Below are 7,801 nucleotides of genomic sequence, written 5' to 3'. Positions count from 1 at the left end.
GTTTGATTCCCCAGCATCCCATATGGTCCCCTGAGCACCACCAGGAGTAATTCCTGAGTGCAGAGCCAGGAGTGACCCATGTGCATCGCCGGGTGTGACCCAAAAAACAAAAAAAGAAAACCAAAAAACTTTGCAGACAATAAGATTTTTATTTTTAATGTAATAAAGATATGTATCTCTGGGTAAAGAAAGGAAAAAGAAAACAAATAAGAAGTGAGAAGGTGAGAATAAGACAAAGATCTAGTTTTGTCCTGAAAGATGAATTTCTGTATCATTTTTTATTGAATGGCTAGATAAACACGTGATTTGGAACAACTCTTTATAATCTATTAATTGCCTACAACCACGAAGAAAGAGAAAATGTGTGTGTATTTATATGCTCTTTGGCCACAGTGGAACTTGGCTGGTTCTCTGGGCACTGCCCCGAGAAAGCTCATTCTTTATAAGTGGTTCTGGATGTGGTTGGAAAGCCCAGAACATTCCTCTCCCAAGGGACTCCCTGAGCCTTGTAGTGATTCACTTATAAATGCAGAAAACAGAATCCATACTGATTCTTTGAATGAAGATTCAACTAAATTAATCAAAACATTTATGAGTATATCAGGATTATGGCAAAAATTCTAAGCAAAGAATGTTTGCTTCTCCTTTGCATCATGGCTAAATTGCACCTTACTTTCTTATGCCCAGTACATGTGCGTGATTATAATATGCACATATATGTTTATTAAATACATGGATAGATTAATGGATTTAATGTCCAAGAGGGTTCCAGGAAAGTATTGCAATTCCCTTGGGAAGAGAATGAAAATTACTGGATTTGAATCTGAGGATCTGGATTTGGGTCTTGATTTTATTACTTATAAAATGACTAACCCTTGAGCTCTTTCTCTATAAAAGAATTATACTTACCTCTTAGGATTATTACAAAAATTGAAAGAGATGATGCATGTGGTGATATGTTGTGAAACAGTGTTATTAGCTATGAAAGAGTCCAATGTTTTTAAGAGAAAAATTGATTCATGGGGTCAGTGTTATATCCAGGCTGTGAACACAAACCCTGAGAACAGATCCAAGTACCCGCACATAATAGGCTGGATCTGTTGCTCAGAAAGAGAGAGAGAGAGAGAGAGAGAGAGAGAGAGAGAGAGAGAGAGAGAGAGAGAGAGAGAGAGAGAGAGAGAGAGAGAGAGAGAGAGAGAGAACCAGAAAGCGATCTTTTAAGGCCAAAGGTCAAAGTTGATTACAGGAACCAGGGCCAGGTGCTCCTTATTTCCCAAATGGTACAAGTAGATGTCCTGGAAAGATGAGTATCTTCTTTTCATCAAAGTCTGATTAGAAATGATAATAACAGTGTCTTGATACTTCTATAGGACTTTTAATAATGAGTGTTAGGCAATTGACTTTTGTTTATTACTCTGCAAGCTTTAAGTTATGTTATTATCAATGAGAATTAATGCTATTGCTTCCAATGAAGTTATTGGTCCATGAAAGAAAGAAAAACCAATCAGCTTTAAATTAAAAAATCTCAGTATTACAGGGAAAATCACTGCAATGATGTATCCACAGGTGCTAATTTCTCTTAAGAATAACTGAATATTGTTTCATGAGGTTGTTCTTGCATATCCACGTGAAATCTGGTCTTCCTTTGGTGCTCCCTGAGTCAGGGATCTTGTCTCATATTAACCCAGCTTCTTGTACCTCTGGCCATTGGAACTTGAAACTAGATTTCATCTTTTCAAGAAGTCCAGAACTCTTGGAAATTAGAGACTTGGTTTTTTTCTGAGTTCATCCATGATACCATGGTGTATGACTAAAGTTTTGTAATTTTTTCAAATTCAAAGTCCTAAAGTTCTGGAACCATGGAGAGGGAAGAAGAGGCAAAATTAGTGGTCTGCTCTGCAATATATTAGATCTGAGTGCTCCTCTTGGAATGTGACCTGAGCACTCTTCTCTGGGAGAAGGGGACTCTGCTCTGCCAGGAGACAGTCTGTCTTATAAGCCCTCATTTCTTTAAAGCCCAGTATCTGGCACAGAGTGGTGCTCATTAGATATTGAGTGATTGAATGAAAGAAGGAATGTACTTATGAACAGTCCTTCAAATTAGGGTCTGGTGAGCACAGGGTGGGAATAGTAGGCATTTATGTTATCTGGTGAGAACAAGGTGGGAATAGAAGGCAGTTATGTTATTAAGAATATGTACCATGTTTGCACTTCTGACACTTTATTCACTATCACTGTCACTGTCATCCCGTTGCTCATAGATTTGTTCGAGTGGGCACCAGTAACGCCTCTCATTGAGAGACTTATTGTTACTGTTTTTGGCATATCCAATATGCACGGGTAGCTTGCCGGGCTCTCCGAGAGGGGCGGAGGAATAGAACATGGGTCAGCCATGTGAAAGGCGAAAGCCCAACCACTGTGCTATTGCTCCAGCTCTTATCCACTATAACCCAACTAAAGAGAGTATTGCACATGATTTCTGTTGAATGGATAAGAAGTTGAGACTTCATCATCATATCATCATCATCATCATCATCATCATCATCATCATCATCATCATCATCCCATTGATCATTGATTTTCTCGATTTTCTTGAGCGGTCTCAGTAACATCTTCATTTGTCCTAGCCCTGAGATTTTAGAAGCCTCTCTTTACTTGTCCTTCCCAACAGTGCCACATTGGAAGCTCTTTCAGGGTCAGGGGAATGAGGCCCATCATTGTTACTGGTTTGTCATATGAATATGCCACAGGGAGTTTGCCAGGCTCTCCCATGCGGGAAGGAAACTCTTGGTAGCTTGCCATGTTCTCCTAGAGGGAAAACTAGGCCATAAGATGTCTAGGCTTCCAGGAGCTTGGTTTTATAGTATCTGGATGTGGGCTGTTGATGGGATTACATGGTGCCAGGGACAGTTTCTGGGTGTGACTGGCTAGCTACTGGAAAATGGGGAATCTGGGCGGTCCTAATCCAAGCAGGCTTGGAGATCTCAGGCCCGGGCCCCACACACCTGGGTTCCTCTGCTGGTTCCTTCATGCGTGAGGCTCATCCAAATGTGTGGAGAGGGGCCTTGAGCAAGGCTGTGGCTGGGTTCCAGAGGTCTTTGGCTGCGGGGGCTCTGCTCGGGGCGGGGAGGGAAACTCAACCCACCTCCTCCTAGGGGCCCCGGTGAAGACAGCCAGGTGTGGGGGAAGAGTTCTGGTTCACAGGTGGTCTGCCCCACAGCTTGGAAACTGGCCTCAATGCTGGGGGAAAAGGCAGCTGAGACAGAGAAGGGAATACCTAGTAGAGAATGTTGGGAGGACCCACTCGGTTGAAAGCTGAATGCCGAATGTAGACTATAGACCGAACATGATGGCAACTCAATACCTCTATGGCAAACTACAACATCCAACAGGAGAGAGAACAAAAGGGAATGCCCTGCCGCAGAGGCAGGGTGGGGTGGTGGTGGTTGGGGAGAGGGTGGTTGGAGGGATACTGGGAATATTAGTAGGAGGAGAATGGGCACTGGTAGAGGGATGTAAATGATCACTGATCACTGTATGACTGAAATGCAAACATGAAAGTTCATAAATCTGTAACTGTACCTCACGGTGATTCACTAATAAAAATTAAAAAAAAAGAGTTCTGGTTCAACATCACAATGGGACAGGTAGGCTTCAAGCCTAAGTTTGGAAAGCCAATACTCTCTTCATTCTGCTATGTGGAGTGATGTGGGCATAGGAGTGAGGTAAAGAAGTCTGCATTCGTGAAGATGGGGGAGGAGGACAGGTGTGATGAGATTACTGGTGCAGGTTTAACAAGTGGAAGGGTGCTCAGCATTTTCTTGTGGCTCTGAAATCCAGGCCCATCCATGTTAAGAATTCAAATTTGGTGGTAGTGGTGTTGAGGGCGCGAGTATCAGGGGAGGCTGGACCACACCTAACAATACTCCTGGTTACTCCTGGTGCTGTGTTTCGGGGTAACTCCTGGCAGTGCTTAGAGGAATATATGCAGTGCTCGGGATCAAACTGGGGTCACCTGCATGAAGACAAGTACCTTATTTCCTGTAGTATCTCTTTGGCCCCTGTAATTTTTTGTTTTGACAGTGTTGCACCTGCAGATTAAATTGGAGTATCCTAAAGTTCTGTTATTGATGCTTTAGCAAATAGACAAACATTTCTGCTTATTATTCCTTAGGAAAAAAGCTGCTAGAATGACCCATGCATTTTCTTATTCAACCCTCATGTGAGCTCAGTAATACATTATGAATCTCATTTTAGAGGTGGGAAGGTTAGTTTCAAAAAGAATGTTATTTCATTGAGAAGATGTAATATAATCAGCAATTAATGTCACTGTCACTGTCATCCCGTTGCTCATCCATTTGCTTGAGCAGGCACCAATAACATGTCCATTGTGAAACTTGCTGTTACTGTTTTTGGCACGTTGAATACGCCATGGGTAACTTGTCAGGCTCTGCCATGCGGGCGAGATACTCTTGGTCACTTGCCGGGCTGTCTGAGAGGGGCAGAGGAATTGAACTCAATTGGCCGCATGAAAGGCAAACGCCCTACTGCTGTGCTATTGCTCCAGCCCAGCAATTAATGTAGAAATGACTATAAGTTAAGTATTCTTTTGACTTCTTATCTGATGACACTGCAATTCATTTTAAGAAATATATTGTTGTCATTCATATATTATAGAATCTATCCCTATAAAGAGTATAATTCAGTGGTTTTTAATATATTGTAATTATATATTATAATATACATATTATGATATATATAAATTATATATAATTTAGTATATTATATCACCACTGTCAAATTCCCAGTCAATTTCAAATAGATATCTTATTTGTCCAAAGTGACATGGCCTCTGAAGGTAAATAGAGTAGGAGTGAAGAGGTTGCTAGTCTATCTGGGTGGTCAGGAAAAGCTTGCAAATGAAGGGATAATTGAGCAGAAACCTGAATGAGGTGAGAGAGACATGAATATCTGGGAATGACTAGTGCATATAGAGGAAATAGCCAAGAAGCTAGATGGGAACATGCCCAGGGCTCACAGAAGAGAGAATTTATGGGAAGAGTACAGAGAGATGGTCTCCAAAGGCTCTCAGGGATAGTGTGTGAAAGCATCGACTGTAGTGCCTGGCACAACAGGTGCTACGTACGTGATTGCTATGATTATGAGGATGGAATTCCTGCTCTAATCTTCAGGATGCCCAGGCACTTTTCTAAGGCACTCTTCACCTTTGCACCTCAAGAGACAAGACTAATTCCCTGCACTTAACGTTTAGTCATTAACATCCAGTTAGGCAAAGAATCGTATTTGGCTTTTATATTAGTCATCTTTGTTTGCTACTAGAATAGTCAAGAATAAGTGCCCGGATGAACTGATAAACCACAAAGACAAATTAGTACAGTAAATACTGTTAGGCATTCCCCCCACCCCACCCCATATGCACGAAAGCATATTTTCCTTCAAGGTTTTCAAAATTTGTTTCCTTGAGAGGAGGGATTTGAGAGCTATTTTTCCCCTTTGCCTGGCCCCTGGCTGAAGGCAGCTTTGTGATGGGGTTTCTTTGTAATTGGGCAAAGGGGTGGCTGGGTCAAAGTGACAGCCAGCATGCATGCTATTACAACACATTACATAAATAACTCTATATAATTGCTACCATCCATCAATTTGGGGAGATCAGTGGTGAGAGACACTGCCAGTTTCTTGGAATAAAATCCAAAGCTCCAAATAACCCATACAGTCACACTCACTAATCAATGCCAGTGTTGTTGGGGGGGGGGTAAAATTGATCTAGCGACCAATTCAATTCGAAGGAGGACTCCCCTGTGTATACTGTATACATATTTGCAAGGTTTTGCCCAATGGTCACTTAAACTGCTTCTTCTTCACCCCTCATCAAACTCTTTTTTTTTTTAAAAAAAACCATAGTATTATTTCTCTGCCGTCCCCTGGGTTGCAGCAGAAAACTGCTGAGGAGGCTCAGCAGTGTTCAATTTGTGAGGGGTGTCAATTAATCAGACACTCTAGCAGTTATGCAGATTTAGGGTCCCCTTCTCTGTCTGTTCCTTTGACCCTCTCTCTCAGCTCCTTGTTTCATCAAACAGTTTAGATGTGCAGTATTCATAAAATGTAGCAGTTGAAAATAGACATGAAACCAGCCAAGTTATGAGACAAGGAGGTAGGTATCACCTGTGGATAGCCTGTTTTCTAAGGGACTAAGATGGAGTGACATCAGGAGGCAGGATACTCAGTAAGCAGATTTGGGAGTCACACAGTCACATGTGGGTTGAAAGTGAAATTGAACAGGAAGATACCAGGAGAAGACTCTTGAGTGAAGAGAAAGAGCCAGGAGCATGTCTCGCAATAATCTTGAGAAACTCGGGAAACTTCAGAGTGAATGTGGGGACCTTGTTGGGTTTCTAGGTAAAGAGATCATGGGACCTTTTCAGAGTGGTGGGATGTGTATACGCTCAATAAGAGTATTATAGACACAGATGGTAACTTTCCACTCCAGTACATAGCAGGCCTTTCTTTCCCCATGAAAAATTTTCCTCTTGTAAAAACAAAACAAAACAAAACAAGAAAGGCCTCATTTAATCTCAATTTTCCTTTAGGTGAGAGCCCGACTCAAGGATGAGATGGGATAGAGAAGCCCCTATGAGGTCCCTTTTGTTATTTGTTTCTTGCTAGGCCTTGGTTCTCCAGAAATGTTTGTCTGAAAGAAAATGTTCTTCAGAATGTTATAAACTATTATATTAGTCAGAAGTACTTTTGTGGATAATTAGCAGGAAATGAAAGGATTCAAGGGTGATTTGGTGTTTCCAGAAATCCTTAGAAGTTCTTTAAGAGGGAAAAATAATTAAGTCTTGCTAAAAACCCTCAAGCCAAGGGGCATTGTTCTTTTTCGTGGAAAATTGCTACTTAGAAACATGCTATAAAATGTGTCATGCTTTTTGGGTCATTGGGCATTAGGCACTTATATTTTCTCGAGCCCAATAATATCGTGCAGTGGTTGCTTTACTTTTTTTCTAGGTGAGGGTGAAAGGGCTCGATGTACACATCATTTAACTTGCTTTCCTGGCAGAGAGCAGTAAGAAGCTTATAATTCAAATAGTACTCTCTATCTTCTGACACGTCTTTGGTTTCCATTATTATATCTTTACTTCAAGCTTGCAAAGATGGTAAGGCAGGGTGTGGCAAGATGAAAGAAGCCGAGGGCCATAGGGAAAGTGGAAAACTAGTTACTAAAGCCCTCATATCTAAGAGGCAGTGTCAGAACCCAGGTCTTCTCCCTAATGACATGACTAATACCTTCCCTGCTGAAAGAGGGGAGGGTCTATGGTATTGGGGGATGATGAGCTTCCAATTTTAACTTCTCTTGCAGTGGTTGAGTAAACCTAAGGGAAAATTTCCTTTGTTTTTGCTCTCAAGAGTACACTATTATTTGTCAAACAAACAAACAAACAAACAGACAAACAAAAAACCCAAACAACGTTGTGGTCAAAGCTTGGCAGGCTGGCTTCCTATTGGGCTAGAGGCAAATTGTACTAATTTCTTCCGTTCCTGAAAATTCCCCAGAGGCAAGCTCTGGCTACATCTGCATCACCCATCTCCACTCGTGTCATTTTTTCCTATGCTGTCAAGTTCCATGACACATATTTCTGTCTCTGGGACCACCAAATTCAGAGTTTGACCTATAAGTGCTCCCTGCCTCCCCTGCCCCGCCTCTACCCCTCACCACGTCTTGCTCTGCCAATGTCCTTCAAGAGATAGCATCTTTGCTGGATTTCTAACTGATGTTCCTTTT

The sequence above is a fragment of the Sorex araneus genome, chromosome 1, assembly GCF_027595985.1.
Source record: "Sorex araneus isolate mSorAra2 chromosome 1, mSorAra2.pri, whole genome shotgun sequence".
Classification (NCBI taxonomy): Eukaryota; Metazoa; Chordata; class Mammalia; order Eulipotyphla; family Soricidae; genus Sorex; species Sorex araneus.
This window is presented reverse-complemented; position numbering follows the sequence as displayed.